This window comes from Protopterus annectens, chromosome 1.part2 (assembly GCF_019279795.1).
Source record: "Protopterus annectens isolate FY-2018-M chromosome 1.part2, PAN1.0, whole genome shotgun sequence".
NCBI classification, from domain to species: Eukaryota; Metazoa; Chordata; order Ceratodontiformes; family Protopteridae; genus Protopterus; species Protopterus annectens.
In genome coordinates, this window is record NC_056727.1 from 823092765 (window position 1) to 823118495 (window position 25731).

The 25731-nt window shown below is 41.3% G+C and overlaps 1 protein-coding gene across 1 annotated transcript in view; it reads right to left on the reverse strand.

The window, feature by feature from the left end:
- RYR2 (ryanodine receptor 2) overlaps window positions 1-25731 on the reverse strand; it is a 6224161-nt gene that overhangs the window by 3672699 nt on the left and 2525731 nt on the right. The gene's annotated exons all lie outside the window — the stretch shown is intronic.

Sequence of the window (25731 nt, forward strand, 5' to 3'; positions counted from 1 at the left end):
ACATGGCACATCAGACATCCGACTCTACTGTCATCCACAGTCTAAGGACACCCTGTTTAGATAACAGCCTCATCTTATGGAAGAATGGAAGGAAAGGCAGAGAGGACAGCTGATAGGTAGCTCAGAATACAGGAAGGCAGTGGTTCTCTTCACCAGCTAGTCTGTGACAGCACTCCTAATGTGGTAATCTCAGAATACAGGAAGGCAGTGGTTCTCTTCACCAGCTAGTCTGTGACAGCACTCCTAATGTGGTCATCTCAGAATACAGGAAGGCAGTGGTTCTCTTCACCAGCTAGTCTGTGACAGCACTCCTAATGTGGTCATCAGAATGTCCCAGAATGAGGGAATCTCCAAGTAAACCAACGGAGTATATAAACAAAAGTTATGTATTCACCATAATGCTAGATAAGTGTCACTTGCTTCTGTACTTCCTCAATGGATCAATTGTTGGATCCGACTAGGATCTAACTTTAGCCACCTTCAGACTTTGGATCCAAGGCTCACACTCCTCCTCTTTCTGATAATCCTCTGTAAATAGTAAATTACCCAAGATTGAGTTTTTCAATACCTTACAATAAGACTAATACAGCAACATCATTAAAAAAATCAGATTACAGAAGTAGTGACCCAGAGCTTGAAGAGTACAAAATCAAGCCACAGGGACTGCCACTGCAATCACTCCAAAAGCAAAGGAAAAAGACAACTGGAAGGGGGAAGGTGGGAAGGAAGTTGATGAAGGATGGAAGCAAACAACACTAATCTACCATTATGGTAAGTACATAGCTTTCATATCTGATATCTCTTCCATCCGTTCCTCAACAGATGGGACAGAGTCCCCAGCTAACATAAACTTTTGGAGGTCTCATGAAAGGATATTACAGAGTACAGCTGAACCAAATGAAGCTCAAGACCTGGATTGTAAATCCAACTTGTAGTGAGATATGAAGGCATAGACATTGGACCAAGTAGCTGCAGCACAAATATCATCAATTGTTACCTTGGAGAAAAGGCACTAGAGGTACCCACTGAGCTTTAGTAAACTGAGCTTTAGAAGGCCTAGATAAGGTCAGCCTTTTCTCCTTATAGGCATGGGAAACCCATTCAGATAGCCAATGAGAGAGTTACCTTAGACACTCATTTACCCAATTTGCTAAGGAAAAGGAAATAAAAAATTGGTCAGATTTTCTACCTTCTTAGTACAATGCAGATAAAACCCAAGTTGACAGTGCATATCCAGGAGGTGTAACATCTACTCTCCTATATTGGTAAACATGGAAAGAAGACAAAGAGATTGGTAGACTAATTAAGTGATGATTCAGAAACCACCTTAGAAAGAAAGGATGGATTTTTTTCTCAAAGTGACTCTACTCTTGTGGAAAACCAAGTGAGGAACTTAACAGGAAAGAGTGTGAAGCTCCAATATTCTCCTTGAAGAAGTCACTGCCACCAAAAACAAGGTTTTTCAAGACAAGTATTTTAAATCAACTGTATCCACAGGTTCGAAAGGAGATCCAAAAAGGCCTGCATAAGAACAGTAATATACCATAGGGATCTGGAGATGTAGTAGAAGAAAAGCATCCTTAAAGAGGGCCTTGGACAGTCTCAAATAAGTGATGGGTAATTGATTCTCCCCAGTATGAATCTGGAAATAGCTGCTAATTGGACCTTGATAGTAGAGCAGCTAGATCCACTGTGAAAAAGAGAAGCCAAGAAATCCAAGATACTTGGTAGAGGGGATTAAAAGGGCTCTAAATTACTGCTGGAAGCCCAGATCAAGAATGCTTTCCATTTACTCTTGTAAATCCTCCTAGTTGAAGGTTTCTATGTAGAGGTAAGAATGTATACAACTTGGGATGAAGGGCTGGACTGTTTAACCATCATCATAACTTGACAAACCATGAGGACAGTTGGGGGTTTCTATGTCTGGCTGAAGTTTCCTGGTTGGCTAAGAGAGAAGATCTGGAGCAGGGTATGCATACAAGAAGAGTGAAACAAATGAGCACAGAGGAAGAGAAACCATACCTGCCAAGGCCAGAGTGGAGCTATGAGGATTACAGTAGCCTTGCTCAACATTGCTATCTGCAGAAATTTTGGGATTAGAAGAGTAGGAAGACAGGCATAAAGGAGACCAGATGGACAAGTGTTGGTCAGAATATGCCTTGAGGATGCTTCCACTTAGGGGATTAAGTTAAAGAGTCTGCTGCATTTGGTGTTGGAGGGAGAAGTAAAATGATCACAGCTCAGTCGGCCCTAGAGGCTGAAAATCTAATCTGCCACTGTTGGATTGAGGGATCACTTCTGAGGAAGGAGGACAGACCTGCTTGACTTGTTCTCTACAACACTGGACTTCCACTGGGGAGGTTGCAATCAGAAAGTGGTAAGAAGATGCTGCCCACTGCCAAACCCTCATGACTTCTCAACATAAACAGGTAAGAATGTTTTCTCCCTGCTTGTTGATGTACCAGATTACTGACATATTATCCATCTGGATGAAGATCACATCCCTGGTAATGAAGTCTTGGAAGGCCTGCAATGCTAGAAGAATTGCCCTCATTGCCAGGATATTTATGTGAAGCTTGGCTTCTGAATTGGGGCCATTTGCCTTGTTTAGCCCTGAGATAGAGTTAGAGATTCTAGTCACCAGCAAATATGAGGTTTGCAACTTTTTGTGAGACACAATGGAAAATTCATGGGATGACATCTCAATGACCACTGAACTGATGCAGTCAATTGGAGCTCCTTTTCTTATAAGCCAGTCATACAAGTATGGGAACACTCAGAATCCCAAAAGCCTGAGAAAGGCTGCAACCACTGCCATGCATCTGGGAACATCCAGTGGGCTGTGGTGAGACCAAACATCATAGCTCTAAACTAGATGTGACTGGCTTCCAGCCAGAAATGGAGAAACCTTCTGAAGTGTCTGTCAATCTTTATGTGGTATTATGCATCTTGGAGGTCTGTCGAGCACATCCAGTCATCCTTCCTCAGTAAAGGTAAGCTAGACAGTACTGTGACCATCTGGAATTTCATCTGTTTTGCATATTAGTTCAAGTGACTAAGGTCCAAAATTGGTCTTATGTCCCCATTTTTGTTTGGCTCCACAATGAACCTTGAATAAGTTCTGGATCCTTGCTGGTTTGGTGGGACCTCTTGGATTAAACATTTATCTAGCACCTTTCTTATTTTTAAAGGCTGCTGCCTCACGTTAAGAGGGTGGCACATTGAGTAGTTTATTTGAGCAAGGGGGAAAAGATAGAAAGGGAATTGTGTACCCTCTGGTTGTAATCCTCTGCACCCAAGCATCTCAAGTGATGGATGACCAGGCCGTACAGTGCAGAGACAAGCACCCAACAAGTGCCACTAAAGTGCATAGAGTGCGGCATTCAGACAACTTTTCAAAAAGGCCTACTGTAGAAGGGACCTTGAAAGCCTTGGTTCTGCATAACACCTCTGCAGGTGGGGCAACATCCACTATTAGTACTCCCCTCTCTGCCTCAAGGGGTCTATAACCAGAAGTGTTTGGAGAAAAACCTTGGGATTTGTTGAAATACGGTATCCTTCCTCTCTTCTGCTTCCTAGAGAAAGTCCTTTTGGAGGGGATAGAAAACCAAATCCCTATGAAAGACAATATTTTATTGTCTTGCTCACTTCTGGAGAGCATCTCTTTCACTTTAGGTCCAAACAAAGTGGAACCATTCGAGGATGCACTGATAAAGGATGCTTTAAAGAGCTCCACAGAATTGTAAAGGCACATCCAGGCATGTTGTCTAATAGAAATGTCAGTGCCAACTGCACTTGATGTGCCCTATGCATCGTTAAAAATATGGTAGATTGGCATGTTTGACAGGGATTGAAGGGTGACCAACTGTGTGTTGACATATTTCTTCTCCTCCACATTCAGGGACTCAGAGAGATATTTGGAAAGCTCCTTGGTCAAATACCTCTAGAAGCATGTAACACTGGCCAAATAATTCAGCTCCCAAGAGCAAAGGTCACTGATGCATAAACCCACTACCCAAATCTGTCCAGCACCCTGGACTTCTTCTAGAGGGAAGGACAGTGGTGCTCTCCTCAGACAGGTGCTTCTTGCTGGCTGCTTCCACCACCATGGAATACACTGTGGGACACTTGCTCTAAAAAGGGTGATCAATAGGGCATATAAAGAACTTGTTTGGCTTGCGAGCTACAGGTTAAGCTACATCCAACTCCTTTCATAATCACTTAGAAATCAACTCCACCATATTTTCCACAGGGGATCCATCCAAAAGGTAGATGAGCTAGCCCCTAAAACCTAAAAAATACTGATTCCTCCTAGAAAGGGGCTTTAGTGGACCACCACCTTTCCTATTTAACCATTTCTAATATCTCACCAAACAAGATTTCCTCAAGGGGGGATCTTGGGGGAACCCCTTCCTCTCACGGAAATCATTATCCTTAGTTAAATTCACCTGAGGGGAGATAAAATGCCTCCTCTTGCATGAATTCTTTCGAAGAACATCCCCAGAAGGATGACCTGGGGAAGATTCAGAAGCTGATGGGAAGTCCTCAATGTGGACTCTTAAAACTTTGAGTGGCTGGTTTTCTCCATGGGCTAGAATGTGTAGGGGCATTACCCAAGTAGCTCCATTGAGGAAGGGGCAGATCTGAGCAGGGAAGGGAAGTCTGATCCCCAGATCAACTGAGCACCTTCTCTAAGACTTTGAAGGTAAACGTTTAGACAGAACTTGAGTCCCCCCACCAGAAACCAAGAACCCTATCAATGATTGGTCATAAAGACCTGCTCGACTCATCTCTGAAGGTGATTCCAGTGCTGAGGTGTAAGATGTCCAGCACCAAGGCTTCAAGGTGAAGTGATGGCTCCAACAGCCTAGGAGTCAAACCCATCCCCACAGCTCTGATGACAACACCTCAGCTCTGAGATCCATCAGGTTCCAAGCCACTTGGAGCAGATCAGATCAGAGGCACAATCATAGTCAATGAAGACCAAGTCTTCGTATCCTGCACAGACAAACACCAGGAAGCACCCAGATCCAGCAGCCCTGAACTCAATGAACAGACTGGGGAAGGAGCAACAACATAGTGAGGGGAGAGTCCAAAGCCTACAACTCTTACAGATGCTGTAGCCTGGAGCACCCCAACTGAATCTGCACCCTGAGAAATGTCCTCATCATTCTACCCATGTTTGCTTCAGAAAGAATCCTGGAGGACTGCATTAATAAGAGGGATGAAGCAGTGGAAGGGGGTTCTGGTTAACCTGTGTAAAGATCTGTCCTGGAGAAAATGAGATCAGAGCCTTGGAGAGACCAGTTCCAGACAGACGCATGGTTCCACCACAGGAGAAGTGCTGGATTCAAGAATGAGAGGGTCTGACACAGGAACAGAACCCTAGGATCTCAGAATCTTCAGGCAAGACCACAGGATCTTGAGCAGTCTAGCAACCATTACTTAGACTCCTTAACTTTTTTCTTTTGCATTGTCACTGGGCTTGTCCATGCTGTTCTCACCTTTACCCTTTTCACTAGACTTTTTACCAGAAGGGGAAACAGAGGAAGCAGAACAGTGTTGGAAAGCAACTTCTCCTGCTGTGGCAGGGAACAGCCCCTTAAGCACTAGTTTATTTTATTTCTCCACCAAAGCCCAGGAGCCAAAGGAGTTAAAAACAGAGCAATGTTTATCTAGCTGTGCAGCTCCCACTCAGGAAATGCACTTGGTGTGCACATTGGAGTTGGAGATTTTGTGGCTTCATGCCACACATTTCTTACAGCCAGAGGACTTTTCCTGTCATGACACCACAAAAGCAACATGAAGTACCACAATTATAGTTAACAACTGACAAAAAAGTCCACTAAAAGTAAACAAAATCACACAGAAAAACTTTAAATAGTGATATCAACCTGACCAAAATAAAAAAAAAAACAGTTCAAAAGAACCCCAGGGGAAGAAGGTAACTAGACAATAATAAACAATGATGGAGAATTATTAGGCTGAATAACTCTAATATACCAAAAAGAAGAAGTATTTAGCTTTCACACCGCCTGAGCACAAGTGATAGCATCTAATACAAATGAGCGGCAAACAATATCTAAGGTAATTTACTATCTATTGCGGAACATAGGTAAAGACAGAAGCTAGAGCCTTGGATCCAAAGTCAGAAAGTGGTCGGAGTTGGGTCCTAGCCAATGGATGGAAGAGACAACACTGGATCAGAGAGAGAAACGTATGTTGCCAGTAGTGAGTTCATTATTGCACAGGTATGGCACAAAGTAGTGATCAGATACTGCATAAATTAAATGTCTTCAGTGTCAAAGTTGCCACATGAAGGTAAGCATCACTTTGATTCAGAGGAAGTTAACTTGTGGAGGAAGTTAGGAAGTGTGAAGGCAGGCCTCATAATATTAGTACCAAGGATCCTACAGCTAAGAATTACTTTGAAATCACAAACAAAAAAGAGACAATAACTGATTTGTCCCTAAATTACAAAAAGGCACTGCTGTGGTAGCCTAAGCATATGTAGGAACATTAAGGCAATCATTTTGCTTCCACGAAAGAAAGGCTTCATTTCATTGCCTTATGTACTTCACGGCTCATGTAAGGTTTTGTACCTGTATTTAAGTACTACAGCTTATATGTGGTGTATATACATTTAAATGCCCTGCTAATTCCTCTTCTTTTGTTTCATCATGGTACACAATTTGCAAACAATAAGCTAAAAATAAAAGGAAGGACAGTGAAAGACAGTGCACTGAAAAATAAGCCTTCTGACAGGAAAAATGGTTGCCACAGATATAACAAAAATGCAAATCAAGAATTGCTTACTATTATAAAATTACAAACTCATTTTTAAAACTTTTTTAGGAATCAAGTAATACACAATAAAATAAAATGTAACAGCACTGTACTTACTGGGTTTTAACTGTCTACCACTTGTTTTAGCCCATAAGTGCAGACAATTGTGCAAGTAAACTTACTGTAACAGTAGATGTTTGAATGATCAGTGCTGTATTAGACTTAGCTATATTGGTTTTATCCTGCTAAGCTCAAGGGCACTTTTCATAAGTCCAAACTGTTAGTTAGCTTGAGCTGAGCTTACAAAAAGACAGGTTTAAGCACCAAGCCTGTCATATGCCAGCAGAGAGAGGGAGGCTAAAGCCTTGCCAAGGACAATATTAGCAAAATGAAATAAAGGTCCTCACCCTAGCAATAAACATAAACACAAAAAAAATTGTCTTCCAAGTCTTCTTGTAATGAGTCCTAGATTTTAACAACTGATTGTTGTTAATGGAAGTGAAATCATCTATTTGAGGTGTTCCCCACAGCTGGATCAAATTCCTTGATGACCCACCAATTCAGTTTCCATTTGTGAGTGTCTGTCCTGGTCCTGCTCAGCTTGTTCGCCACATAATATTGCTCTGACAATATGCAAGATGCCTGCAGAGTGAGCGTGTGCTGAAAAGATACATCCCAGGTTACCATGGCTAGTCTGCACAGAGGGTAATATCTGCTTCCCCCATTTGCTTATATATCACACCACTGTGGTGTTGTCTGCAAACACTTGTAGAGGTGCAGGAGACTGTAGATTTGATAGCAAAGTGTCAACATCTTTTTTATATTTATGTGTTTTGGTCTGTCTTTTCTGTTCCAAAGACCCAGCACTTCTATCCCCATTGGCACTGCTTACAGGCAAACTCTGAGGTGTCTGTTATTACAGAGTATGCTAGAGCTGGGAGGAAGAATATGAGGCCTGAATTCTGGCAAATCTGGTATCTCCACCAAAATATTCTCCCTTTTCTCAAACCTCAAAATTGGAATCTCAAATGTCAATTGATACTGATGCTGGCACTATACAGATTTCAGGTATCACTGATTTTTTTTCACTTAAAAAAAGGATCATGAGAATCATAGAAGACACAAAACCCAGAATCCAGATAAATTCCTTTGCTGAGACAGTGCTCTGCGTGGAAAAACTGAGGAACAGATCTAGCTACAGATCGACTTATTCCCTTGGAAGAAAAGCTCTTTGAACTGAGGAATATAGACTTTGCAATACACAAGTCATCTAAATAAGAAAACATCTTGCAGTCTGCAGTAGGCTATCAGAGGAAGTAGGCATTACATGACTACTGTTGGAGCAGTGGAAAGATCAAAGGGTAAAACACAGAACTGATAATGTGATCTAGACACAGAAAACCTTAAGAAACCTCTGAAACCTGAAGCTATAGGAATGTGACAATATGCATCTTTTAAAGCTAAGGTCACCAAAAAAACTCAAATGGAGAGTAACGGGGTAATAAGTTGTGAAGGAATAACATTTAGAACTTTGGTATTATCATAAACAGAGTGGATGGTTTGGGGGGGGGGGGTCCTCTGAAAAGGAGGGAGAGAATCTCAATGCCATTTCTGAACCGGATGGTTTACTTTCAGGGCCCACTTATCTAAAACGATCTGTTACCAAAGAGAGACAGAAATGGAGATTCAGATTTTCAGGAAGGATTAGGGGTTGGTCAAGTGGGAGGGGTAAACCTGTTTATAGCCATTCAGGCTTATCAATTAATCCTTTGTTCTGGAGTGTTCCTTCTTTCGGTTTGGGCGTATTAGTCTGTTCTTTGTTCTGGAGGGTTTCTTCTTTCGTTTTGAGCTTATTAATCTATCCTTTGTTCTGGAGGGTTTCTTCTTTCATCTTGGGCTTATTAGTCTGTCCTTTGTTCTGGAGGGTTTCTTCTTTCGTTTTGAGCTTATTAATCTATCTTTTGTTCTGGAGGGTTCCTTCTTTTGTTTTGGGCTTATTAGTCAATCCTTTGTTCTGGAGTGTTCCTTCTTTCGTCTTGGGCTTATTAGTCAATCCATTGTTCTGGAGGGTTTCTTCTTTCGGTTTGGGCATATTAGTCTGTCCTTTGTTCTGGAGTGTTCCTTCTTTCTTTTTGGCAGCCCTCGTCATTGCTTTTTAAATGTTTGCTTACCAGAAACCTGCTGTGTTAATATATTTTGCTTTTTAAAGAAGGCTGCAGGGGTAGCATTAAACCCCCTGACAAACTTGGAAAAGGTAGGCTGAAAAAATCTGACAGATTCCTTTGAATCTGTATACCTTTCTCATCATACTTTTAAGTACCTCTATAGCAGATGGCCCAAAACTAATTTGATCATGTTTGACATTTACTGGAAGATTTTAATGATGTAGACAAGTAAACCTCCTCATAACAGCTCCAATGACAGTGCCTCTAGAAGTGGCATCAGCAGAATTATAAGCACATTTCAATCGGTGAGTAGCCACTTGAGACACGCAGGCAATACAATTACACATAACAGATTCTTCCCCTGAAGAAAAAACAGATGTCATAATATTCCTCATATTTGCATATGAAGCAAGCACAAACTTTAATATATGAGCTTGACAGTTGAAAAATTCTAAAAAGTGTGCAGAAGAATACATTTTTTTCCAAAATCTACCAAAAGCTTCCTCATTCTAGTCAGAATGACAGGGAGAGGTATTAACCAGATTTTTAGCAGCAGCTTTGTTCACTAAAACAACAGCTGCTGGGTTTGGTCTGGGATGAGATTATACAAATTTACAAGGTTGAGGAACTTTATTCAATCTACTTTCTTGGGGGCATCAGGCTGGCTTGTCAGGAAAATTATAGGTTGTGACAAAAAACATCCTCTTATGCTGAAAGAACAGGAGAACTTGTGGTAGATTCTGGACATTCCAGATATAATAAGTCATAACAGTTCTTCGAGGACTGCGGAATGTCATTATGCTCCCAACTACAACAACTGATTCATTCTGGAAATAATTTCAGACAAAGAATATCCTTCAGAGAGATGGGCTAAAGCTACACTCTCCTCAGAATCTGAATCAGAAATCTGAGGAGACAAAAGATAATCTTTGCTTTCACAATCATTTAAATACTGAAAAATTTAACCACTTCAGAAAATGAAGAATCTCTTTTTCTCTTACCATAAACAGCTAAACTGGAAGGGTCGAGAGCCTGAGGTAACCCATGAGCTAAGCCCAATAAATTACCCACATCCAAAGTTACTGAGACTGAAGAAATATGTTTTAAGTTTATTCAATTCTTTTTGACAAGATTTTCTGAAGAAGCAGACCCACTTTTGCCAAGAAAAAACTCCCTAGCTATAGGTATAGCATTATGGCAAGACAGACTGGTGTTCCCAGTCCCTTCTTTCAGGATAGACTATAGTGACTCTCCCTTGCCTGCTTAAGGCACTCCAATAGCCACAGAAGCTACATCTAGCCGCTAGTCCATGGTGTCTGCAGAGACTACACCAGAGGGAGCCAGGGAAAAGAGAATGGACTGATGAATCAGTAATGGCGAAAGTAGAGTCCCTTGTCTACAGCTGAGGCACATTAGCAGCCTGTTGCGATGGAGAAGGCTGTTGAGTAATGTTTTTATTTTTGTGGTTGTAAGAATGAAGAACTGAGAAAGAGTTTAGGTGTTACATGATTAAGCTGAAAAATATGCTTGATTCTTGAGAAGCCTGGTGGTAGTTGTCAGTAAAAAGTACAGTTGTGTACACCTACCATAAATGTAGACGTTTGAGTGTATTCACTGTTGCAGTCATCACATTTGGGTTATCTCCCTGCAGGTAGCCCTCAGTCGGCCCGAATACCAGAGTCTTGGGATTTCTGCGTCGGATGCTGTCACCTCTTCCATGATGTCAGATTGTCAAGGGTATAAAACATGCAGCCAATGCCATTACATCAGTTTTTCTTGCCCCGAATGTCAGGAGCCCCCAAAATAGGAAGCTATTAAATGGTGTGGAACACCTCCAGTAAAAAGTAAATACCCCTGCCATAAAATATGACCAAAGAGAGGATAGGTAGAAAGTACAGAAAAAGCCAGGGGGCTGGGGGGAGGGAAACAAGGACTGCAACAGTGAATACACTCGTACATCTACATTTATGGTAAGTGTGCACAACTGTACTATGTTCTTCGTGTTTCACGGTTGCAGTCATCACACTTGGGTGGATTCTTAAAGCTGAGGAAGGGTGGAGGCAGTCAAGAAGTGTTAGGGCTGGCTAGCAGGCCTTGTAAGACTGCTGTGGCAAATCCAGCTCTGGATTTAGAAAAGATAGGTAAGTGGTAATGCTTGGTGAAGGCATGTATAGAACTCCAGGTTGCAGCTTCCAGGATGTCCCTGGTAGGGACTCCCCTGAGAAATGCTGTAGAGGTTGAGGTAGCCCTAGTGGAATGAGTTCTGATTCCCTGAGGGGTAGGTTTTCCTTGGTGTTTGTAGCAGAAATGGATGCAGTGTGCTATCCATTTGGAAATTGTTTGCTTTGAAATGGCCTTGCCCTCTGCCCCTGTAGCAAAGCTGACTAGCAGCTGGTCAGATTTTCTGAAAGGTTTAGTCCTGTCATAGTAGAACCTGAGCTGTCTGTGCATGTCCAAGGAGTGTAGGATCCTTTCTCCCTTATTCTGAGGATTAGGGAAAAAGGTTGGCAAATGGATGGATTGGTTTAAAGCCACACTGGATACCACCTTGGGCATAAATGATGGGTTAGTCCTGAGGGAAACCCTGTCAGCATGGAAAATAACGAAGGGTTCCACAGCCATTAGCGCCTGTAACTCAGACAATCTTCTTGCTGAAGTGATGCCTGGAAGTAAGGCTGTTTTCCAAGAGAGGAATTTTAACTCTGCAGCAGCAGCAGGTTCAAAAGGGGGGAGCGTGAGCTTCTCCAGTACAAAGTTAACGTCCCAGGCTGGGGTGGGAGCTCTCCTAGGGGGCCTTAAATTGTTAGCTCCTCTCAGGAACTGTTTGATGAGAGGGTGAGAAAAGAGAGGTGTCTCAGTATTATAATGAGCTCAGATGGCAGAGGCATGAATCTTAATGGATGAGAAGGATAGGCCTCTGTGGAGCAGCTCTGCTAGGTAATCTAGGATTTGAGGTAAGGTGGGCATGGCTGTGTCCTTTCCTTGAGACTGGCACCAAGTACAATATATTTTCCACTTTTCAGAATAGTATTTCCTAGTACTAGGCCTTCTGGCCTCAAAGATGACATCCAGCACCTGTTTGCTGAGGGTTGCTGGTGGTGTATTCAGGGGATAAGCCAGGCTGCAAGGTTTGGGATTTGCAGCTGTGGATGCAAAAATCTGTCCCTCCTGCTGGGACAGCAGGGTGGGGGTCTGATGTAGGTGCCAGGGTGGCACTGCTGTTAGACTGTGTAGGAGTGGGTACCAGTGCTGGTGTGGCTGGTCTGGGGCAATAAGGATTGTCCTTGGTCTGTTCTGTTTGATCTTGAGTAGTACTTTTGAGATGAGGGGCAGAGGAGGAAAGCCATAAATTGAGAGGTTTACCCATATAAAGGATATGGCATACACTTTCCACGCTTTGCTGTGAGGATTTCTGGTGCAAAATTTGCTCAATTGATGGTTTTGGGGGGAGGCAAAGAGGTCCATCTCTGGTGTCCCCCACCTCTGGCTTAGAAGTTTGAATGAGTTGGGTTCCAGTTTTCACACATATGGGCCCAGTAGATTTCTGCTTAAGTCATCTGCCAGTGAATTTTGTTTGCCTGGCAGGAATTGAGCTTGCAGATGCACTTGGCTGCTCAAGGCTGTGTTCCACAGGGCCATGGCTAACCTGCAGAGTGGGTAGGAGTTCCCCTCTGCTTGATTATGTATCCCATAACTGTGGTGTTGTCTGTCTTTATTCAGCAGCTGTCCTGGAAGGATAAGGTATTTGAAGGCTGTCAGAGCATTCTGTACAGCTAACATTTCTTTTTGATTGATATGCAGGGGAATTTGTCCTGTGCTCCATTTGCTTTGGATGCATTTGCCTGCCACATGAGCCCCCCATGCATAGTCTGATGCATCTGTTGTCAGGGTTTGGGTGGCGAGGGACTGAGTGACAGGAAGCCCCTTGTTGTGGTTGCATGCCTCTGCCCACCAAAGGAACTCTGCCCTTAGACAAAGAATGACAGGAATCACTGTTTCCAGGTCCTGAGAATGTTGACACCAGAGACCTTTTAAGTACCATTGAAGTTTCCTCATATGCAGTCTTGCATATGGAATTAGCAGAATGCATGAAGCCATGAACCCTAGGGCTTGTAGTATTTTTCTTGCAGAAAGCTAGGTTTTGTTGGCCATTAGTATGAAGTAGTTTGTCAAATAGACCTGTTTTTCTGGAGTGAGGAATGCCATCTGGGAAGTTGTGTTCAAGCTTGCTCCCAGGAATACAATATTTTGACTGGGCACCAGTTGTGATTTCTTTTCATTGATGGTGTACCCCAGAGAAGTTAGGAGTCTCTTTACAAATGCCAGGTGCTGAAGTAGCAATTCCTGACAGTCCGCCCGAATTAGGCAATCATCCAAATATGGATACATTTAAATATTTCTCTGTCTGCAGTATGCAATGGCTGGAGCCAGGCACTTTGTGAATACCCTGGGCACAGTAGATAAGCCAAAGGGAAGTGCAGAGAACTGATAGTGCATAGAGCCTGCCCTGAAATGTAGATAGGTCCTGCAAGACTCCCTTATGGGGATGTGCAGATAAGCTTTTTTTAGACTCCCTTATGGGGATGTGCAGATAAGCTTTTTTTAAGTCTAGGGTGACTAACCAGGCATCCTTGGCTAGCATAGGAAGAAGCCGTTGCAGTGTAAGCATTGTGAAATTTGAGACCACCAGGAAGGTGTTGAGAACTGACAGATCCGGGATAGGGCACCAAGAGCTCTCTTTTCTGGGCACCAGGAACAGTCTGGAGTAGAAACCCTGTCCCATTTGCTCCTTTGGACCAGGTTGAATAGCCCTGATACTGAGAAGAGAAAGTACTTGCTTTTGAGCCTCTGCCCATTGGTATGGAGGAAGGTCTGGCAACCCGTTTGGGGTTGGCAGTGAGTGGAAATAGAATCTATATCTCTGGGATACAATGTTTAGAACCCATCGGTCCTGGATAATGGACATCCAGTTTTTTGCATGAAGGGTGAGTTTTCCTCCTAGGGGTGCAAGTACTTGGGAATGGGTGGGAAGGATGACTGAAAAGTCATTGTGAGCTTTTTTCATAAGGAGGTGGCTTACCACTCCCTGTTTTTGAGGTGGGAGCACTCCACACACCATTGTCTAGAGATCTGCATACCCTGTGACTGTAGTCTTGGTGGTCTGATGCCCCTGGGTTTGGACTGAGAAGGCCTGGGAGGGACTGGAAAGGACCAATTTTTAGAAGGCCAATGCCTACTGAATCTAGGTGGCTGCACCTGTAAGAAATCTTTAGCTTTTTCCTCTATCTTTTTAAGAACTTCTGCTTTTGTACCAAATAAACATTCCTGGTTTAATGGAGCATCTAGTAATTTTGCTTTGACATGGTCTGGCAAGATTGTTCCTTTAGCCAAGCATGCTTTCTCAGTACAGACCCAATGACAGCAGCCCTACAAGATGCTTCTAAGGCATCAAAACCACACTGCAATGTATGTTTACTAACTTGGTTTGCAGAAAGCATTAACTCTTGTAAATCTTTATTTTCTGCACAATATGGAAGTAACAACATTTTTTTTAGTTAGTTCTATAAAATGTTGCTGGTACTTCAACATGTGAAACTGGCAATTCAAAGCCCTGATGGCAAGAGTTGCAGAGGTATAAACCTTCTTACTCCATCTGTCTAAAGCTCTAGAATCCCTGTCCAAAGGGGTGGGTTTTTGGGCTGTAGTAGCCTTAATGCCTTTAGGTCCCTGGGAAATGGTTTCTGGATCCGCAGTGGGATTCTTAAAGAGAAATTTGTGAGAGTCAGGTACTCTGTAGTACCTGCCAGGTTTTCTAGAAGCTGGTGGTAAAGTATCAGGAGTAAGACTGGATTCCATGAAGACATCATTTACAATATCCAGGAGAGTGGGTATAGCTGGAGGCATGTGCTGAGGCAAGTCTAAAAATTCTCTGAGTTTCTTTTTGGACTGAGGATAGTCCTGGCATTCTCAGCGGAAATGCTCTCTTAAGCTATGCAAGGTTTCACCAAAAGAAAAATCCTCTGGAGGGGAGGCAGAGGGCATGGAATCCTCTGCATCTGAATCCTCACAGGTAGATACGGTTATGTCCTGGTAATCAGAGGGATCAGAGTCATCGGACTCATGGTCTGTAGAATCAGAAGGTAAATCAATTCTTTGTCTTTTAGCAGGGAAAGGCTGGCTTCCCCTATTTAAAGTAATAAGGTCTTCAGCCATTCTAAGCATTTGTTTCTGTGGCATGGGAGCTTCAGCATGCACTTTCGCCGTCAGTTTTCTAGGCGTAGTATGAACTCTGGGCCTGAAAAACTCAGTAGTTTTAGTCAAAAATGAAGTTGTTGGTTTAATATGAACATCGGAAGGTTGGAAAACACCCTTAGAAGCCAGTGCCTGCACAACAGCTCCAGACCCATCTAAGGTAGAGACATCCGTAGGTTTCATAGTCGAAGAAGAATTTTGCAGCATACTGGACTCTGAATGGGTCTCAACAGAGGCCTGCAAATCTGTAGAAGCGGGTATCAGGGGCTCTGAAAGCGTCTCACTGAGTACCGGTGGACTGGCAACTAGCTTAACGGAAGCGTCGTCGGCAGTTTTGAACCTATGCGGTCTGTCTCTGTCTTTATCCTTACGTTTTCTTTCAGAAGATCGGTAGTTGAATGGCTTATGGAAGCCATGTTCAGAATAAGGAGAATGAGAGCAAAAGAATTTAGTGACAAAGATAGCCCAATGACGAATAGTTCGGGCGTTAAACAAGGCACAAAACCAGCAGCGAGGAACGTCATGGTCTGGGTCTAAACAGGTGGCTCAGTAAGAATGAAAATCTCTGTGAGGTATTTGCTTTCCACAGGCAAGAAAATTGTTAACGTTATCTGACATCGATTAGAGCAAGAAGAAAGGATCCCCAATGGGGTACTTAGCTTTAAAAGACTTCAGGTTTGAAACTCGAAAAATGAAAATTTCAGGTAGAGGCTGACCGGCACTTGCGAACTGTTTCTGCTTCGGGCTCCCAAGCGGCAAGAAAAGCTGATGTAATGGCATTGGCTGCATGTTTTATACCCCTGATGACCTGATGTCATGGAGGAAGTGACAGCATCCGATGCAGAAATCCCAATTTTCTGGTATTCGAGCCAACTGAGGGCTACCTGCAGGCAGATAACCCAGGTGTGATGACTGCAACAGTGAAACACGAAGAATATCAGGTACATACTAAAAAAGTAACCTTTCCCCATAAAAAACACAGTAAAAAGCATGTTAAATACATACCCTTGTCCTCAAACATAAATTAATATAACTTTTATCAGTGTAAAGGTAGTTTTAAGTAACTTTTTAAAACATTTTTACCACAAAAGTAAAAAAGCAATGTTCCATTTAAAACTAATTAAAGGTCACATAACAGTCAATAAAACACTTTTCCCTAGATTTAAATTTAATATTTTACAGAAAAAAAGTACAATTTGTATCAACCTATGAAAAATGGATGTTTATTTTTCTCATACAGATTTTATCTTCCTAGCAAAGGAACAGCTTTAGCTAACTATCAAACCTCAAAGTCCGCAAAAGGAGCACTCTTTAGCGGCAGGAAAGCTCTGAAGGGATTGGTACCTAAAACTGACTTTCTGGGATGTGAAAGGTATCCATGGCAGGATATAACCCATAAAGCTTAGACTATTGTAGCAGTAATCCAGCTGAAGAACATCTCTTACATTATATGGTGCACAAGAGCATTGCTCTACACAGACCTATTATGGAAATGTTCCTAAATTTGTTTCCACAAAAATTACTAAGGTAAATGCAGATATAAACAGCAGAGATCAAGTTTTGCACAACTGGTCATGACTGATGAATCCCTGTTTTCAAGTAAGAAGGTTATGGAAAGCATGGCACATATATCAAGTTTCCTGCATGTAGGGCTTTTACCATACTTGTCACACAGTACAAATGTTGTTTCAGTAGCTGCAAACCTAAGAAGCTTTTAGTCTTATCTAAAAGGCCGATACTCAACTTTTTGGTCTTTTTTTATTTATACCCCAATGCCTGCCAGCCATCACCCACACTACAATTCATTGCCCTTCCTCAGGGCAATACCCAGTCACATGAGATAATAATTCAGGCAACTATCAAAGGTTTTCCAGTGATGGCCCTGGCTCTGTGGTCCTGTCATCTTGCATGTTTTCTATGGCAAGAGTGTACTGCCTTTCTTCTAGCAGAAGGATGTTTTACATTCTACCGTTCTGCCCACAAGAAGGCAATACCTACTGTGGAGACTACTGCATATGCAGCTTGGCCAGTCCAAGTACGTCCTCAGTCCATGTACTGTAACTTGTCCTACCTTCTTTTTACAAGAAACAATACTACAGTGAAATAGATAGTGCCTCCCCAAGGGGATGGTTGAACTCATGTGAGCCATTCAGTCCCACCCCACCACAGCACCCCAGCAGAAATGCTTCAGTCCCTGAGCCACTAACTGAACTCAAGTTGTATGTGTCATAGTCAGGGCTTTATCCCTCTATACCATGGAGCAAGTTAAGCTTGTTAAACAGATTCTCTTCTCTGCTGTTGGTATCACCTCTCTCTGTCACTGTAAGATGATAAGGATATTGCTGATGAGGATCAGTAGATGGAAAGAGACAGAAACACTGAAAAAAGGGATAGTAGTGGGTGTATTTTCTGCTGTCTAGCCAAATCTCCATATACAGCAGTGATGCACACCTGTTTCACTCACTGAGCCATTCCAAATGTCAGGCAGAAGTTTATGAATAGCTTCTTACAGCTGTGGAATTGCAAAAACTAACTCATAATTTCTACTAACAAAACAATATTTCAGTACTGACATTTTTATCAAATCAGTCAATGGGAAACATCTCAGCAAAGGCCGTAATTATTCATTTTGCCTTAGGCTGTTCAATTTACACTTTTGCACTAACTCAAAATACTATTTAACGGACAATTAACAACTGCTACTAGGGACATGAGACTCTTCATTGACTTCTAGCCAAATTGTCAAGAAAACACCTGGAAGCTGTGCTAGATCTGTATGTCGGAGGACTGAGCTCCTCTGCATGGGTAGGGGATGGGAATGCAACTCTGACATCCGAAAGTGTTGCAAAGTGATTCATTCTCCATGATTTGGTGACTATTAAATTAATTAACATTATTTTCAAAATTCATAATCTTTTGCCTACCACCTTCCACTCACCAAATATATAAAGTTCAAGTCATTCATTACTACCATACTAAGTCATGAAGGTGAGCATTCTGAGGCTTATTATTTTTATTCATACAGTCTCTAAAACCTCTTCTATCCACTTCAAGGTTTCAGGGGAGCTGGAGCATATTCTGATTTTCAGTTAATTGAAAGCAATGGAATTACATGAGACACACACACACACACACACACACACACACACACACATATATATATATATATATATATATTTTTTTTCCTTACTTAATTTACAGCATATAGAGTATATGACTGTTTTATGATTTTCAGTATACAAACAAACTTAGTACTATGGATTTCAATCCTCTTTTTAGTTTACAACTTTTTGGGGAGATATATATATTTGGACAAAATTATTCCTTTATTAACTATTGCATACTTACTTATTTGGTTATTCTTTTACAAATTGCCTAATTATTTTTGTTTACTGAGGATTCTAACTGGGTTGGTGGGTTATGGGCCATTTTCATTGTAGAAACAGGAAGTAAAACTGTAGAGCAATATAATAAAATGTAATATTTGTGGTTTAAAAATACATGCAACAGTTAATAATACTAGATATATCCCCTGCTTGTAGGTTACACAGCCTTCCCTTGTTTCATTATAAGAATAAAATACAAGTATACATGTTGATAGCATGATACATTCTAGTTAATAGACTACAGCAAACAAAGGTGTCCATTTACAGACTGCAGTAGAACAAGAAGTTGCTTTTATCCACAGCAGTTATAGCCACTTTGCTGTGTAAATCTTATTTGACTGGAATAAAAAAATAATTCCTCTCAGTATCTTTTTGCATAAATCAAGAATAAAGCAAAAAAAAAAGAATGATAAAGGCCCAAAAAACAGGGACAAATTTTAAACACTGCTATTATATACCTAGTAAGTTGCTAGAATAGCAGCGACTGAATTAGCATGCATTTTCTGTAGAATAAGATCACCTGCAACTCAAATGGCAGTCATTATTTAGTGATTGAAATCCTCGATAATTTGCCAGAAAATAACACCATTTATGAAGAAAAAAAGAAAAGAATATGAGGTAAAATGAACATTATATGAAATCAGTGACAGTTTCAATGTTGCTTCACAAAAACAGCAGTGAAATAAAGTATTCCAATGTATTTCACGCAAATGCAACATAGTCCTGTAAAGCCATACTTTTTGAATAGAGCAAACAACATGAAGGTAAGGTATTTTAATCCACATCCAGCAGTTATAGCCACTTTGCTAACTGCGTGCACCTGGGATATCTGACTATGATACAAATTAATGGCTACTTAATGTATTTCAACTTTGTTTCTCAGAAATAGTAGCATCCACATAAAGTATTCACTCCCAACTTGCTTCACACAAATTACATTAGCCCTGAAAAGTCCAGAATAACTGATCAAATTACAACAGTCATTTTTATCCACAAAATACCTCCATATACAGGTCAGAATTTGCAACTACTTTATTGTATGTGTACACATTTCAGATATCCAGCAGTAGAAAAATAGAGTTTGTAAGACACAATGTATTTCAGCTCCATTCCATACCAACACATAGTGGCTGCTCAGTCACAACACAGGACGTCCCTTTTCTACAATTTAAGCCATCTACTGACCTTTCATATCTGGTTGTCTGACAGGATAAAAAAAACTTACGACTTGCTATCATGGCCTGATGCACTTCCAAACCACTACTCTGTATTGTTTAATATTTATGGTCTTTCAGCTCATTGCTGTTGCAACAAATTATGGGAAAGCAAGGAGCAAAAAAGATGTGGCTTCTTTAGGCAGGGTCTCAAAAAGCTTTTATTTATTTCAATAAAGAAATATCCTCACTTAAATACATAAATAAATAAGTAAACAAATAAAGCACCCATAGCTGAATAGTGTCACTGGCACATACTGTGCATGTATGAATGGTAGACACCACAAGCATAGAAAGGTAAATGTTTGTGGTATTATTTAACACTTTTTAAATTAAAACTAAAAACAGCCATCCAGTTTCCAAAGCTTCATGGCACCTTCCACACTACTAAACTGACTGCTAGCCAGCTCAATCTGAGCTGAGTGAAAAACAGGTTTGGGCAGCAAGCCCTTCAGAGCTTTCATGCCAATTGAGAGAGGGAGGCTAGGCCCTAAAAGGACATTAATAAGAACAACAAAAATCAAATGTTCACACCCTGCCATAAAAGATACAACAAAAACAAAAGGGAGAGGACAAAGAGGATGGAGGGAGGTAGAGGCTACTGCAGCAGTGATCATTTGAACATCTACTGCTATGGTAAGTTTACTTACAGAAGTGTTTTTCATATTGATCACTGCTGCAGTAGTCTAATCTGTATGGATACATTACCATAGCTTAGAACTACTCGAAGATGGTAAGGTCTAGGAGCCCCTGCAGAATGATCCCAGCAAAGCCTGACCAAGACCTGCAGAATGAATCTAGCTTGTAGTGTTTGGTAAAAGTATGTTTAGAGGGTCATGTTGCTGCATCTAGAATAGTTCCATAGTCTAACCCTTTCCAAAAAGGCATAGCTGAAGACCAGGCCCTGGCAGACTGTACCCTGAACCAGCCTGGAATAGTTTTGTTTTGGAGAGAATAACAAAATATACTAGCCAGAAACATCTACTTGGAAACAGTCTGCTTTAACAAGGTTGTCCCTTTTTTTACCTTTACAAGAAATAAACTGATTGGAAGTTCTGAAAGATTTTACTCTGTTTGGATAGTACCTGAGTTGTCTGCGGGCATCTAATGCTTCAAGAATCATTTCTTCTTCATTTTTGGGTTCAGGGAAGAACATAGGGAGATGGATAGTTTGGCTTAAAGTAAACATGAAATCCACTTTAGGCATAAAAGAATGATCAGTTCTCAAGGGTATCTTATTTCTGTGGAAACTGAGATAAGGTTGACTCACCATAAGAGCTTGCCACTCAGATGATCTTCATGTAGAGGTCAGAGTAACCAGGAAAACTGTTTTCCATGTTAAGAACCTTAAGACACCCAGATGAGCTGGTTCAAAGTGAGCAAGTGTTACAATGTTTAACTCAAAATTATAATCCCACTGAGGTGATACTGGTTTTCTTAGAAGTCTCAAAACATTTTAACATGAAAATGCCTTGAAAGAGTGGGCTCCATGGACAGACATGTTGAAATGGCCAAAAAAAAATGAACCTTGGCAGAGGAGTAAGACATTCCATAGTAAAGTAACTTATACAAATATTACAAAATTATTGAAACATTAGCACTGAATGAGTGCTGGTTATGTTGTTGGTTCCAACTAGAAAATCTTTTCTATTTGCTATTTTTTAGTAGCATGCTTTCTTGCCTCCATTACTATTTCTGCATATCCTCAGTGAACTGGAATCTAAAAGGTATTAAGACTGTATCATCCATGCAGTCAGTTGAAGTTGTTTGGGTCAGAAGGTATCAAACACCCCAATTGGTGTGTGAGTAGATGCAGTCTGTGGGGATGCTTGTGGTTACTCTCCCTGGCCAATTCTAAAAGAAGGGAGAATCACTGCTGCTTGGGTCAGAAGGGAGACACCAAAATGATCTTGGGGGATTCCTTCTGAATCTTCAGAAATACCCTCGATATCAGTGGAAAGGGTGGAAAAGTATACAAGAACATTCATGCCCAAGGAAAGGAAAAGGCATCTGTCTTCCAGGCCTTCTTGCATGGACTCCTGGAGGAAAAATTTGTTGGTTGATTGTTTAGAAAGGCGGAAGAAAGGTCTGGATGTGGAACACTTCCCAGATGGATCAAATCTTGGAAGACCCACTGGTCTAGTTTCCATTTGTGAGAGTCTGGCTTTGTCTCGCTCAGCTTGTCTGCACAGTATTTTTGCTTTAAATGAATGGAAAATGCCTGTAGAGTGAAATTGTAATATACAGCTATATCCTATGCTAACATGGCTAGTCTACATAAGGGGTAAGACCTGGTTCCCCTTTATTATTTATGTACCACATCATCATGGCATAGTCTGTAACAACTACAGTAGAAGAGGTCATGAGGGCCAAAGGTGATTCAGAGAATTGAGTACCCTGATAAGAGCAAGCATCTCTTTTATGTTTATGTGCTTCTATCTATCTTTGTTGCCCCGAATACTTTACACTTTTATCCCCCTTAACACTGCTCCACAAGCATAGTCTGAGGTGTCTGTGGGTGAATGGCTGCTTTGGAGCAGAAGAGGTTGAGGGTAGACCTGGATTCAGGAATATTTAAGTCTCCAACAAATGATTTCTCTTCTGACAAATCCTAGAACTGGTCTGTTATAGAATAAACTATTAGTTCTATACATATTCTTTTGGGCTGACTTTCTGTTGCCATTGCTGACCAACTGTGTTTGTTTTGCAAATATAGTACTCTAATCTCGAGCTTTTCTAAATATTTTACCCACAATACCCTGCTCTTCTCTGACCAACTCAGATTGAGTTTAGTGTCCAAATCTAATAGTATTTGTACTGTCTTTGACCAAGTATAAAGAATTTTTAGGTCTAGACCATGGCAGGGGGGAAGGAGACAGGGTTGTATTATTGGATATACTGAAATGAAAGGAGCTATCATTATGGTATGAATATAACTTTGGCATCCTTTTCATTTAGTCTGTGACATATGGGTCAGAATCCCCATCTACCTAATTTTGGGTGGCCACAAGATAGGAGACTCATAAGGAAGAAGTCCCAAAAGAAGCTTGTCTCCGGAAATGCAGTTCAACTTAAAATGATTGACAAAGGTGTGTTCTGAAGACCAAGCAGCAGCTTAACAAATTATATCCAAGGACAGACATCTGAAAAAGGCTGTTGAAATTGCTATGGCCCAAGTGGAATGAGCTTTATGCTTGTATGGCAATTATTTTTTCGGGTGGGTGTGTAAATTAAAGAAATCCAGTCCAACAACCACCTGGACAAGGAAATCATTGATATTTTCTTCCCCAGTGTGTGATGTGGGAAGGATACGAACAGTTCCTCATCTTCTCTGAATGAACCTGTCCTCTGAATGTAGAAGCAAATGTGTCAGTGTACATCTACTGTATGCAAGGTGTGTTTTCCTTTGTTTTGATAATTAGGAAAAACACTGGAAGATACGTAGGCTGTGAAAGGTTGGTCTCAGAAGCTACCTTTGGAAGGAAGGCGGGGTTGGTTCTCACAGTAGCTCTATCCTTATGACATATGATGTAAGGAAGGACCAAGGATAAGGCATGTAGTTCTGAAATTCTCCTTGCCAAAGAGAAAGCTACAAACAGCATATTTTTCCAAGGTAAGAATTTTAGTTTTGCAGATGCATCTGGCTTGTACCGTTTAGAAAGGCTTTTCATAACTTATGCTGGCCAAGGAGGAGTCTTGTAACCCAATGTGGTAGGAAGAAACAGCTGTAAACTGTACCTTGCTAATGAAAAAAATAGACCCCAAAGAAAACACAGAAGATAAAAATAAGAAAATATCTCCCATGTAAGCCTAGAAGGGTTCTATGCTATGGGATTCTGCCTGAATGACAAATCTTTTCCACTTACTGTGGTGAACTTTACTTGCAGACAATTTCTGAGAAGCTGTAAGCATGTTTAATACATTGTGAGTAAAGGAAGTGTCCCATGCCATCACTGGAATTGTAGTAACCATGCAGTAAGTTTCAGGTTGGAAAGGTCAAAGTGAGGTTCCCTGGATACATGAGTGATGACATCTGGTCTGGGACTGAGGAATCAGGGAGGTTTCTTCAGGAAAGGTTGTGGGAGGGGAAACAATATTTGTGTGGGCCAAAATGGAGCAATAAAGATGACTTTGGCCTTGCACCAAATGGCTTTCTATATGAAATTGGTCATGAGCCAAACTAAAGGATATGTGTAAAGTAGTCCCAGAGGACCATGACTGGACAGACCATCCCTGAAGTTCTGTCCCTGATGAGGAAGGATGGCAAAATAATCAGCGTATTTGATGTTCTTTGGGGTAGCAAACAGATTGCAGCATTGTTTGCCCCTGCATTTGAAAATCTCCTTTGCTATTGTTGAATTCAGGGATCACTAGTGAGACAAAAGAAGATTCTTAATGAGCCTGTCCACAAGGGCATTTCCCCTCCCAGGAATGTAAGCTGAGATAAGAAATGGTGAGCGGCTATCACCTACTGCCATAGCCTCATGGCTTCATGACAATGTGGATAGGATCTGGATCCCCCCTGTATGTTTCTGTATTAGACTACTGTCATATTGTCTCTCTGAATGTTTATCACTACTAGAGGAAGCCTGTCCTGTAGTTCCTGTAGCACAAACAGAATCACTCTCAAATCTCAGATATTTATGTGAAGACAAACATCTGAGTATGACCAAGAACCTTGGATCATTCTCCTTTCAAAATGCACCCCCATCCAAGCAAGGATGCATTCACAGTTACTGTTGCCACTGCAGGAGGGAGGACCTGGAAGGCCTCCCTTCAGTTACCACAGGTGAATGAAACCACCAATTTAGATGAGTTCTGCATAACTGAGTTATTCTAATGGGGAAGACAGGCAGACATGTTTCTGAGACCACTGAGATTGGAGTAAGCATTACAGCATTCATGTATGTTAATGAGTGAAGTGTATTATCAAGACTGAAGATGCTATCAAACCCTTAGACCTTCAGGACTACGCATGTCAGGCTATGATAAGATTCTAGAAGATATCATATTGCAGTTTTCAATTATATGATTCCTTCTTGTGGAAGAGAGATTGAAGTCATGTTAGTGTCTAAATGACAACCCAGAAAAATCTGACATTGGATGGAGGTCTGGTGGGACAAAGGTGAAACAGGTAGTTCTTTGCTTGAAGAAGATAGTATTTGGAAGAGGCAGCCAGGAGACAGTCATCTACATATGAGAACATGTTGAATTCCTGTAGATGCAGATGAGCTGCAATTATTGCCATGCACTAAGCAAACACCTTGGGGGCTGTGGTGAGTCCAAATGTCAGGACTCTGAAATGAAAATGACTGATTCTAAAGCTGAAGCTCAAAAAATCCTTTGGACTTCTTCCCTATTCTTATGTGAAGGTAAGCATCCTGGAGAGCTACAGAGCACAGTCATTCACTCCTTGAAGATACAGAAAAACTGATTGCACTATGACTATGCAGTAGCAAATCTTTTTGACTTAATCATTTAAAAGGCTAAGATCCAGAAAGGAACAAAGGTCCTTCATTTTTTTTTTTTTTGCAAACAAAAAGTAGTGCAAGTAAAACTCTGACCTGCGGTGGTCTGGTGGGACCTCTTGGATGGCTCTTTTTTGTAGCAGAGAATGGATCTCTTGCATATCAACCTTTGTCTTACTGGGTGGGACATCTGGCAATGGGAACAAATGGGATAAGGGAAACTCAAAAAAAGGGAGTTTGATAAGCTCTGGATAGGGTCTACTTTAGATAAACGAAAACACAATCTCTTGAACGCTCATATGAGCAAATAATCATAACATCGGAAGTGGTATTTTTGGGATCGCAGTACAGTGAAGAGTGGGATATTTGCCCTTTCCTCACTGTAGTGTGACCTCTGAGTAGGAATATATATTTAGTGGGGGGTGTGGGGGGCACAGCCCCCACAATACAAATTTCAATG